General features: G+C 42.5%; 1 protein-coding gene across 1 annotated transcript in view; it reads right to left on the bottom strand.

The window, feature by feature from the left end:
* Positions 1–12,880, bottom strand: part of LOC108416826 (NACHT, LRR and PYD domains-containing protein 12-like) — a 578,836-nt gene that overhangs the window by 1,785 nt on the left and 564,171 nt on the right.

The raw sequence follows: 12,880 nt of genomic DNA, 5'->3' as shown, positions 1-12,880 counted from the left end.
GCCACTTGTGGAACTGCAGAAAGGGTGGACGCCGCCAGCGGCCACTTGAGGAACTGCAGAAAGAGTGAACACCCCCAGTGGCCACTTGAGAAACTGCAGAAAGGGTGAACGCCCCCAGCGTCCACTTGTGGAACTGCAGAAAGAGTGAACACCCCCAGTGGCCACTTGTGGAACTGTAAAAAGGGTGAACTTTTCTGAGTCGCGTGGTGAACACAATGAGTTCCCAGTTTCTGCCCATTTCGCTGATTTACTGACTGCGTGCATGTGATCTGGGAGCTATATGACACTTAAAATAGGCTTATTTTGTTTCTAGCCCCCTCAGAAAGGGGCGTCCTGATTTGTAGGTGTTTTTTCTGGTTTATTGAAATTTCACAAAAACGCATGAGTGTGTGTGTCTGTGTGTATGTCAGTGTTTCTGTGTGTGTGTGTGAGACTGCGTGTGTGTGTGTGAGAGACTGCGTGTGTATGTCAGTGTTTCTGTGTCTGTGTGTGTGTTTGTGAGTGTGTGTCAGTGTTTCTGTCTGTGTGTGTGTGTGTGTGTGTGTGTGTGTGTGTGTGTGTGTGTGTGTCTAACATTTCTTCAGTCCTGGTTTCATCCTGATCTTCCCTCCATGATCCACCCTGAAGAACATTAAGTGCAGCTCAGTGAGTGAAACACTGAATTCAAATCATTGTTTATTAAATGTGGCTCTATTTTGTCTTTTCCAGCTGATCAGATGTCATGAAAAATAAAGATTGTGGTGGATCATTTATCATCAACACTTCTTGAAGTCTGATGATATTATAGTTTTACCAAATCTTCCAGCTGTGTGTGTAAATATAACCAGGTCAGAAACCCTGAACTCCAGTAAACAGCCTAAATGAGTCTTTACTGTATAAGAATGTGTTCATGGTTACAGTGTTAATAAACTCTGTGTCCAATAAAGAAGAACATTATTTCACCTCAGCACATTTTTATTACACAACAAAAAAAAAAATAAAATAATAAACACAAAGTAAACGGACAGTTCCGGTCCTAGACTCTGATTGGCCGAGCCGTGTTCTACGCCGCTGTAAAACACTCGATATACTCCCATCGATAAGCCCCTCACAGCAGCTGAGCTCTGTATCACTGCACCACGGCACCAACGATTCTTGTGCTCCTAATGGATTCATCTCTGACTGTAATGCTGCTCGCATGGAGCACCGAGTGCTCTGACGAAGTAAGAACCCGGTTCTGTTTAAACTGAAGGGCTGACAGCTTATTTTCTTATCTAGAACTAACGGGCTAAAAGATAGCAAGCACGCTAAACAGCTCCGTCATTGATATCACAGGCTTGAATTAAAGCCCTTACAGTGTGATTTACTGTAAAACTGCAGTATAAAAGACTAAAGAATGACTTACACTCTTTAAACTCCTGCATAGTGCACTATGTAGGGAGCAGGGAGCCGTTTGAGATTCAGCCACAGTGCGAGAAGAGGCCCCGCTGGATTGGTGCTAAATAAGACTCACTAACTGGTAATTTGGGGAGCAAAAGTACTTATAAAGTTAAAGTTTCTGCATTAACACTGCTGAATTATCATATGTTCATTAATATTCAACAAAAAAGTTAGAAAGTTCATGGAGTTGTAGCAAGGTGCTATTGAACTGTAGTACAGAATGAATTAAGTAAATCAAAGGGGTACACCAAGCTTCTAACTAGGCTCGGGAAAAGGAGGGTTTTGAGCAGCGACACACAAACACAGAGGTGAAATTTAGAATTGTGTATTAAAGAATTGACATTTATCAGCAACCATAGTAGACATTTGAAGAAAATAACAAAAGAGAAACATTCAACTTTAGTCCACAGATGTAATGAGAAGACAAATAAACCAAAAAAAAATCGCTACCCGGGTAGTCCCTTTTTTTTTTCTCTACGTGCACGTTAAGTTCTATTTTTTCAAAAAAATTGGTCCGTATATACAAGTGTGTGTGTGAGGGCGTGTGAATGTCCAGCTGAAAAAAAACTTGCGCGTCCGGAGATATCTCGGTCCCTCTCTCTCTCTCTCTCTATTCCTGCAGCTGCCTGTAGAGCTGCTGCACAGGAGGTCAGGATCACGTGGTTCACTGGCTCGCCATCTCTCCTTCTATCTTGCAAAACTTTATTCATGAAAAAAACCAGTCTGCATAATGCAGAAAACCTTGTTAAATATCAATCCCGTACTGAAACACTATGAAATACTGCTCCAGATACAATACTTCATGATAACACAAATACAAAGGCTCATACTAATGTATCTGGAAACTCCATGCCTTTAGGAACTTATTAACTAGCCTTAAATGTCATACAAAACAAAACTCCTTACTAAAAAGAATTACAGATAAGTGCAATCAAATTATTTTACATTTGTACGTCTCAGAAAACAGCACAAAAGAAAGGCTTAGCCACGTTAGCCTACATGCTAATCGGAACCAGTTAGCTCCAGTATCAGCGTAAAACATCACTTATGCGGCTAAATAAACTTTAGTCTCCTTCCGACTGGTTTTTTTGTAGTTACACACATTTAGGATTAATCATATTTCTTAGGATACAACTCATTTTCAGCACGTTTATCTCTTAATGCAGCATCACGAGCTAACTAGCTTAAAAGAAGTTTGAGAAAACTCACCGGAGCTCTGAACTATAACGGCTGTAAAATGTTCGGCAAATAAGCTAGAATACTATGACTTTCTGTGCTAAGAGATCTTTGGTGGCTCCTATCTCGTGTAGTTAGTGGCATAAAAGCATTTCTGCACGTATTTTATCTGCGAACTCCGTGAAGGAGTGGCATGTACACGAGAGAGAATTTGAAGCGTCTAGCACCAGGGAGAATAAGGGAGGGGTGGGGGGGGGGGGGGGGGTGGGGGGGGGTGGGGGGGGTGGGGGGGGGGGTGGGGGGGGGGGGGGGGGGCGGGGGGTCTTCTCATCTCGCTGAGCAGTAGGTGCTGTTATAACACTGAATTTAACCCCTTAGTGCACAGTTAAAATTAGGAGGGTTACAGAGTGATCACAATAAACAGCCATGGGTGACTGGTCGTTCTCCTCATTCAGTGGTCCATGGTTGCTTGGCAAGGATACCATAATCTAAAGCAATATTTCTTTAGAGAATACTAGTTTTGTCAATTATTATTAATCATATTAGTACTATGTTTGTTCCTATTGTCAATTAAACAGTCATTATTAACTAAAATGATCTGTTAACAACAAAACAATATGACTACTAGTACTAATAATAATCATATTGTTTTCTTCACACTTCAGAATGACAGTAATTCACCACCTCACCATAGACAAACAGATTTACAGTAAAATATTACAGCCAATTATTTGTATAATATGTATAATTACATTCACTAATGTGTACAATATGTATAACCCCAATTCCACTGAAGTTGGGACCTTGTGTAAAACAAATAAAAACAGAATACGATGATTTGCAAATCCTTTTCAACCTATATTCAGTTGAATACACTACAAAGACAAGATATTTAATGTTCAAACGGATAAACTTTATTGTTTTTTGCAAATATTCACTCATTTTGAATTTGATGTCTGAAACATGTTTCAAAGAAATTGGGACAGGGGCAACAAAAGACTGGGAAAGTTAAGGAATGCTCAAAAACACCTGTTTGGAACATTCCACTGGTGAACAGGTTAATTGGAAACAGTGTCATGACTGGGTATAAAGGGAGCATCCCTGAAAGGCTCAGTCGTTCACAAGCAAGGACGGGGCAAGTTTTGCCACTTTGTGATCAACTGTGTGAGCAAGTAGTCCAACAGTTTAAGAACAACGTTTCTCAACGTGCAACTGCAAGGAATTTAGGGATTTCATCATCTACAGTCCATAATATCATCAAAAGATTCAGATTTTATCATTGCTAAATACTTCGGTGAAACTTGAGAATTGTATTTTGTTTTGTTAATATTTGTTGTAAGGAATCTGAGAGGGTATATTTTGGTTGAAATGAGTAAGTTTAATGCTCGGAGTGAGCTGACTGTATCCTGTAATACCGCACCCAGCATGTGCAAGGTGAGAGGGCTGAATGTGTCCTCATGATAATCACTGTACTCGGTAATGTTTGTGTATAATTGCAAAGTTATCGCGATTTCAGTATGCAATGTTGTTATTTCATAGTATTCATCCTGTTTACTTGATAATGCTAATTTAACTGAATGGTATGCAATGCTTTTCAGTATAAATGAAGTGTATGCAGTTGCATAGCTTTTCTTTTGAGAAGATTGATATTAATGTTGTACAACTACTTTAAACTTTAAGTTTAAACTGATTGATGATATTTGATAGGAATTGAACTATGGCCTGTATGTGTAGCTTAACTAAGGGTATGGTTACACAGGTCAAGTTTTTGAGCTGGATCTGGATTCCGCTGAGGATTCGTGGACTACATTAGATGGCGAGCCACCCACCCATTCGAGTGTGATCCTGTTCTATGTCATTGCACATGGCATATCTGGTAGGATTGTGGCCTGCTCATGTCACATCACTGACTATGACTGACTTGACTTATTAACTTGAATTAACACTTTACGAACTGAACCAAGGAATAACGCCTTGAACTGAACTACTTGAAAGGAACTCTCTAACTTTTCTCTTTTGAGGATCGACGTGTACATACTCAGTAGTGGGTTACACGGTAAAACTTGGCGAGCCAGCCAGGAGATTGTGTTTTAAGTGAGTGCAATCACCACAATTTTTGTATTTTTTGCGCTTTGTGAACATTTCATTTAAGCTCTACTTTTTTTGACTACAATGGAAATCATTACGATGGAAAGTGTGAAGGTACCTAACTCTCTTATCATAAAGGGTTTATCTGAAACTGAGGTTGACAATGAGGTTTTTGAGTATTTGAAACAGTATGGCAAAATTTCAAGAATAATTAAAGTGCCTGATTCTAGCGACCAGGTAATTGTTGAATTTGAATCTGGATTAGCTGTTGAAACACTGAAAGGTTCCTTGCCTTTTGACAGAATTTGTGACGGTAACACTGATGTTGTTCACCATGTTGATGCTCTTGCAAATGTGTACTCATCCGAAAAGGGTACAGGTTTAACAGAGTCATTTATAACTCAGCTTAGAGAAATTGCCAAACATAGTGGGAAATCATTTGAAATGCTCTTACAAGTTGAGTTAGCCAGAATCTCTGACCTTGTTGCCCATACAAAGCCAGCAGCTGAAAGTGAACTCGTGCAAATGTTAGATGATGAACCAGCAGAACAAACTCCCTCTGATACTGACCCTGAAAATGAAGATTACCCCAAAACTGCAGAATCGCACTCAACTCAAAATGAACACACCCCAGAGCCCACTAAAACTATTACACCTGATATAAGCCGACCTGAACCACTTCCACAACTTAAGCCAGCACCTGATCACCTGAACCTGCCTGAGATGCAACGGTTCATTGTTGAGCATGTAGTGAAGAGCTCCGACCTTCGCTCAGACCTACACTCAGTGAAGCTGAGGACTTTTTCGGGCAGAGTACCGTGTCCTAACACTGAGGTTGACTATGACACATGGCGAAATAGTGTGGAGTTTTACTTGGCTGATCCTGCTCTCCCCAAAGGACAACTTGTGAGGAAGATTGTTGACAGTCTCTTAGCGCCTGCTGCTACAGTAGTGAAGTCATTAGGTCCTTATGCTTCCCCCAGAGCTTATCTCAATCTGCTTGACTCTGCTTATGACATAGTGAAAGATGGGGACGATCTGTTTGCAGAGTTTCTTAACATCAACCAGAACTCCAGTGAGAAACCATCCAGTTATCTCCATCGTCTTCAGACTGCTCTGAACAAGATTGTGAAGGTGAAGGCAGTATCACCAACTGATTCCGACAGACAGCTTCTGAAACAATTCTGCAGAGGCTGTTGGAACAATACCTTGATCAGCACACTTCAGCTTGAAAAGCGAAAGGAGAAACCACCCACCTTTTCAGAGCTGTTGTTGCTCTTGCGCACTGAAGAAGATAAACAAACAGCCAAAGCAAACAGGATGAAACAGCATCTCGGCTTCTCAAAGACCAAAGCTCAAGTTCAAGCACAGAACCTTTGTGAACCTGACATTGAGTATGACTTACCACCTTCAGCTGAAGCTCCTCCATCAGCGATGAATCAGCTGCAAAAGCAGATAGCTGAACTCCAAACTCACGTTGCAGCGCTATCTTACCCCAAAGACAAACCGCCCAATAAACCCCAAGCTGGAAAGAAACAGCAGAAACCTACACCAAAAGAACCACCTAGTGCTGAAGCACCAGCACAAAAACTTGCCGCCATTCCGAAAAGACCCAAACCGTGGTATTGTTTTCAATGTGGTGAGGATGGGCATATAGCGAGCAGCTGCACTGATCCGCCGAACCCTGCACTAGTTAACGCAAAGAAAAAAGAGCTGAAAGAACGACAGAGAGCATGGGAAAAGGCAAACCCTGGTGTTGAAAGTTCTTTAAACAAGTAACTGTTTCTATTGAGGGGCAAATAGGAACAGAGTCAACTAACAGTCCCCCCGCGACACCGAAAATCAAGAAAAAAGTGACACTTAACGAACACAGAACTGTAAGAACTGGAAAACTGCCTAGAGGCCTAGTAGGAAATAAGAGCACAGCAAATGTGAAAGTTAATGGAATTGAATGTAACTCATTGCTTGATACTGGGTCACAAGTTACGACTGTGTCTCAGTCTTTCTACGATTCACACCTCTCCAATCACCCGATACACCCAGTCAGTGACATACTGGAAGTTGAAGGTGCTAATGGCCAGGCAGTCCCGTACCTAGGCTACATACAGCTCAGTATGCAGTTCCCCAGAGAATTTATGGCTTCACAACCTGAAGTGCAGACTCTTGCCCTGATAGTACCAGACACTCGCTTAAACAGTAGCGTGCCTGTACTGATCGGTACAAATACTTTAGACCCCCTTTATGAACAATTCTGTGACGGAAATCCTCTGGTAAGCAACACATACTGTGGCTACCAACAAGTGTTGAAAACCCTGCAACTCAGACAAAAGCAAAACTCAGATGGTCAGATTGGTGTTGTTAGGTTAGGTCGTCATGAACAAGGTATCATCCCTGCCAGACAGAAAGTTGCCTTGGAAGGCTTTATCTCCAGAAGTGAAGCGAACAATGAGAAATGGGCAGTGCTTGAAGAACCCTCACTCTCGTCTTTGCCAGGGGGAATCTTCATTGATAGCTGCTTGATCTCTATTCCAGCACGTCACCCATACAAGGTACCTGTAGTGCTGCGAAACGAAACCAGCCATGACATTGTCTTGCCAAGTAACTCTGTCCTGGCAGAACTTTGTATCCCACATGAAATCAGTCAGACCTACAACACTTATAGCCTAAGTCAATTGTCGTCATCACCCACCGTCTGCTCCAGTCAGCAACAGCCCTGTCAGGATGAGCAGCAAACTGAAAGCCTGAGTTTTGATTTTGGAGATTCTCCGCTTCCTGTAAAATGGAAGAAACGAATAAATGAACACCTACTCTGACGTGTTTTCGCAGTATGACCTTGATTTTGGTCACGCGACGAAAGTCAAACATCGTATCAAACTGAAGGATGAGACGCCATTTAGGCACCGACCCCGTCCTATCCATCGTAAGGATTACGAATCGAGTGAGAAGACATCTTCAAACCCTTCTTGAAGCGGGTATCATCCGTGAATCGGAATCCCCATATGCTTCACCTATAGTCATAGTGAAAAAGAAGAATGGCGACGTACGCCTATGTGTAGACTATAGGAGGCTGAACATGCAAACGATCAAAGATGCCTATGCATTACCGAACCTTGAAGAGTCGTTCTCTGCCTTAAGCGGATCGCAGTGGTTTTCCGTAATGGATCTGAAATCTGGATATTATCAAATTGAGATGCACGAAGATGATAAACCGAAAACTGCTTTTGTATGTCCCCTCGGATTTTGGGAGTAGAATCGTATGCCACAAGGAATCACAAACGCTCCAAGCACGTTCCAGCGCTTAATGGAGAAGTGCATGGGAGATATCCATCTGCGTGAAGTGTTGGTATTCCTTGACGACATCATCATCTTCTCCCAAACCCTGGAGGAACACGAAGCTCGTCTAACCAAAGTCCTGGATCGTCTGAGGGAGAATGGTCTAAAGTTATCTCCTGATAAGTGCCGCTTCTTTCAGACGTCTGTCCGTTACTTGGGGCACATTGTCTCACAAAAAGGAGTGGAGACCGATCCCCAGAAGATCGAAGCACTCAAGACTTGGCCGAGACCCTGTACCTTGAAGGAACTCCGTTCTTTTCTCGGTTTCTCTGGTTACTACCGGAGGTTCGTGCAGGACTATTCAAAAATAGTCAAGCCGTTGACCAACCTAACTGCGGGATATCCTCCAGCATGAAAGTCCACCCAGAAAACCAAGACTGACGTGAAGTACTTCCATCCGAAGGAGCCATTCGGTGAAAGATGGACAACAGCTTGTCAGAATGCCTTCGAAAGGATAATTGAAAGACTTACCTCGTCACCAGTCTTGGGTTTTGCTAATCCAGAGTTGCCATACGTCTTGCATACAGACGCAAGCACTACGGGACTCGGAGCTGCCCTTTATCAAGAGCAGGATGGACAGAAGCACGTAATAGCCTATGCCAGCCGAGGCCTGTCACAAAGTGAAGCCAGATACCCAGCCCATAAATTGGAATTTTTAGCCTTAAAATGGGCCGTTGTCGAAAAATTTCAAGACTACTTGTATGGGCATTCATTTACTGTTGTGACTGACAACAATCCGCTTCGGTACATACTCACCACGGCAAAGCTAGACGCGACCAGCTATCGTTGGCTAGCTGCCCTGTCCACCTTCTCCTTTGACATCCAGTATCATGCGGGCAAGCAAAACCAAGACGCTGACGGTCTGTCAAGGCGGCCACACGGACCACTGGTGAATGACAACTGCTCACAGGAGGAGAGTCTGCAAATTCATCAGTTCACCTCTCACCATCTAACTCCTGTGGACGTTGTCAAGGCCACCTGTCAGTACCATGCAGCCGTGAATGAGGAGTCACCGTCTCATTGTCTTGTAGAGTCACTCGCTATCCACCCTGATGCCATTCCGCCTGTGTATGAGGATGTGGAGTCAGAGTTACAAGGCCTCTGCTCTGTCCCAATGCACAGCGAGGGTGAAATAGCCAGACTACAGTGAGAAGACCCCTCAATCAGCGTGATCATCAAGGCACTTGAATCTGGTGAGCCTGCACCTCAACCGGATGTGCAATCACCAGAGCTGATGCTTATGCTGAGAGGAATGAGCCGCCTTGAAGTCAAAAACTCACTGTTATATCGTAAGCGACAGTGTGAAGACCGGACAGAGTACCAACTTTTTCTTCCACGTGTTTTGAGGCCATCCGTACTTACCAGTCTCCATGATGAGATGGGTCATCTCGGTATCGAGCGCACCCTTGAGCTGGCCAGCTCCAGGTTCTATTGGCCGAAAATGTCAACAGATGTCGAGTCAAAGGTCAAAACCTGCCCAAGGTGTGTCAAGCGCAAACATCAGCCAGAGAAGGCAGCGCTGATGGTCAGTATCCAAACCACCCAGCCCATGGAACTGGTCTGTATGGATTTCTTGTCCCTCGAACCGGATAGCCACAACACGAAGGACATATTAGTAATTACCGACCATTTCACCAAGTATGCTGTGGCGATACCCACGAAAGATCAAAAGGCCATCACTGTAGCACGTTGCCTGTGGGAGCAGTTTTTCATCCATTACGGCTTCCCAGAGCGCCTACACAGCGATCAAGGCCGTGACTTTGAGTCACAAATTGTCAAAGAGCTCTGTGCCTTAGTGGGTACAAAGAAAGTCCGAATCACCCCAGAGGTAACCCTGTAGAGCGCTATAATCTTACTCTGCTGAGTATGTTGGGTACTCTGAGGGAGAGAGAAAAGACCAGATGGCGTGAGTATGTAAAGCCACTAACTCATGCATACAATTGTACAAAGAACGAGGTGACTGGGTATTCCCCATATGAGCTCATGTTTGGGCGCCAGCCCAGATTGCCGATCGACATAGCTTTTGGGTTACCGGTCAAAGGAGCCTCATTCACGTCACACTCCCAGTACGTGAAAAATCTGAAGTCCTACTTGAAAGAAAGTTACAACATTGCCATTAAAAGTGCAAAGAAAGCTGACAAAAACAAAAAGAGGTTTGATATGAGAGTGAGAGAGTCATGTCTGGAGATAGGGGATCGCGTTCTTGTACGTAACCTCAGACTTCGCAACAAGCATAAACTTGCTGATCGATGGGAGCCCACTGTGTATGTCGTACAGAAGAGAGCAGGAGAGCTACCAGTCTACACGGTGTGTCCTGCGGGTCAGGATGAACCCACCCATACTCTACACAGGGATCTCCTACTGCCATGCGGGTTTCTTGCTGAAGAAGATGCAGAGCCTGAACAGCCTGTACGAGTCCCTAGACCCAGAACCAGACAAAGTACTTTTCAGCCAGCTGAAAACCCTGTCGAGTCTGATGAAGAGGACTATTCATTGTCATATCCTCTATGTTTTGAAGTGGAGACAAGAATCATTGGTCCTGAAGTGATGTATCCAACTGAAAAAGCACCAGACGTTGCACAGCCTGGAAATGAACCAAGTCCTCCGACTCATTCGTCAACTATACCTGAAAACTTACTTGAAATCACTCCTGAAGTTCAATGCTCCGATATCCCAAGTTCATCTATGGCAGAAGAAGAACCTGACCTTATTCAGTTTCCACTTGATGATCCAGTTGATGCAGAACCTGTAGAAAAATAATTGCCTTCGAACCAGAGCAACATGAATGCTGAACCTGAGTCATCCGTTGAACCTAAAGAAACAAAACCAACAGAAAATGATCAGGAAGAACCAATCACTTTAAGTGAGCCAAAGTTGACAACTACCCTTTATCAAGAGCAGAATGATACTGTAGTATCAGAAGTTGTTCCAACTGAAAAAACTGATAATGAAACCCCATTGCTGGATCTATCCGATTTGCCAGTCATTCCCAACACTGACACATCCTATCCTACAGTTACTCACCCCTGTCCTGAGTCAAGTCCTGTAGAAGGTCCAGATAGTGTTAGTGAGCCAGATCATGATACCTTGCGTAGATCTGAACGTCAGAGAAAAGCATCCGGAAGGTTTACTTATCCTCAATTAGGCAAACCATTTATTTCTTTTGCTCAGACTATCCTTGAAGCTTTTAACAATGCTTAAGTTGAAATGTTTGAGGGTAATCCTCTCCCACGTGAAAATGTCATGAAGGGACTCATGCCAGTTTAGAGAGGGAGGGTGTAACCCAGTTGACAAATGCATAATAAAAAGGTACAATAATTAGTGATAAAAAGCATAAATAGTAAAATGGGATAATAAATAGTGATAATCCTAGTGAATCAATTCATGAATGATGGGTTGTTATTGTTAAAAACACAATTTGAATGTATTTGATATAGCAGTACTTTTACTGTGACAGTTACGATCTGGTTCTTTTATTTTGACATGCTGTTTTGCAAGCATTCGGTTTCCCATGGAGCCGTTCAGTCTGTTGAGCTGATGAGAGCCAGAGAGTTGGAAACTCCACGTTTTCAGAGCTAGAAACAATTGAAAGAAACTAATTCTAAGTTGTTTATGAAGTTTAAGTTTCCTTTTGGAGTACTGAGCGACCAGCTCTGTAAATGCTGTATGTTTGAAGACCAGAAGCTTCGTTTCGTCGAGTATTTCTTTTGTTTGAATCGTCTCGGTAAGGCAACTTGTCTATTTTTCCTTACTGATGTAATCTAAGTCATATTTGTTTATCATTGCTAAATACTTCGGTGAAACTTGAGAATTGTATTTTGTTTTGTTAATATTTGTTGTAAGGAATCTGAGAGGGTATATTTTGGTTGAAATGAGTAAGTTTAATGCTCGGAGTGAACTGACTGTATTTCACATGCTGTAATACCGCACCCAGCATGTGCAAGGTGAGAGGGCTGAATGTGTCCTCATGATAATCTGTACTCAGTAATGTTTGTGTATAATTGCAAGGTTATCGTGATTTCAGTATACAATGTTGTTATTTCATAGTATTCATCCTGTTTACTTGATAATGCTAATTTAACTGAATGGTATGCAATGCTTTTCAGTATAAATGAAGTGTATGCAGTTGCATAGCTTTTCTTTTGAGAAGATTGATATTAATGTTGTACAACTACTTTAAACTTTAAGTTTAAACTGATTGATGATATTTGATAGGAATTGAACTATGGCCTGTATGTGTAGCTTAACTAAGGGTATGGTTACACAGGTCAAGTTTTTGAGCTGGATCTGGATTCCGCTGAGGATTCGTGGACTACATTAGATGGCGAGCCACCCACCCATTCGAGTGTGATCCTGTTCTATGTCATTGCACATGGCATATCTGGTAGGATTGTGGCCTGCTCGTGTCACATCACTGACTATGACTGACTTGACTTATTAACTTGAATTAACACTTTACGAACTGAACCAAGGAATAACGCCTTGAACTGAACTACTTGAAAGGAACTCTCTAACTTTTCTCTTTTGAGGATTTAAAGGACTATTTCCCAAGTTGGAAGTACAATTCATTTTTATTTTATTTTAAAGGGTCTGATCTTTTATTTTGTGTAATTGTAAATATTTCAACCTTTCAATTTATTACTAAAAGAAAGAAAAAATTATATCCTTGTGTGGTGTCTTTTAATTGTCTTTTCCACTCTCTCCTCAGAACCTAGTGTCTTTTATTCTTTAGCCTATTGAACCTGGCCTACCATCGACGTGTACATACTCAGTAGTGGGTTACACGGGCCAAAGAGGAAAAGGACTGTCCGGATTGTTATCAGCGCAAAGTTCAAAAGCCAGCATCTCTGATGCTGTGGGGGTG

This window comes from Pygocentrus nattereri, chromosome 2, assembly GCF_015220715.1.
Source record: "Pygocentrus nattereri isolate fPygNat1 chromosome 2, fPygNat1.pri, whole genome shotgun sequence".
NCBI classification, from domain to species: Eukaryota; Metazoa; Chordata; class Actinopteri; order Characiformes; family Serrasalmidae; genus Pygocentrus; species Pygocentrus nattereri.
Note: the sequence above shows the minus strand (reverse complement) of the source record. Positions and strands in the feature narration are given on the sequence as shown.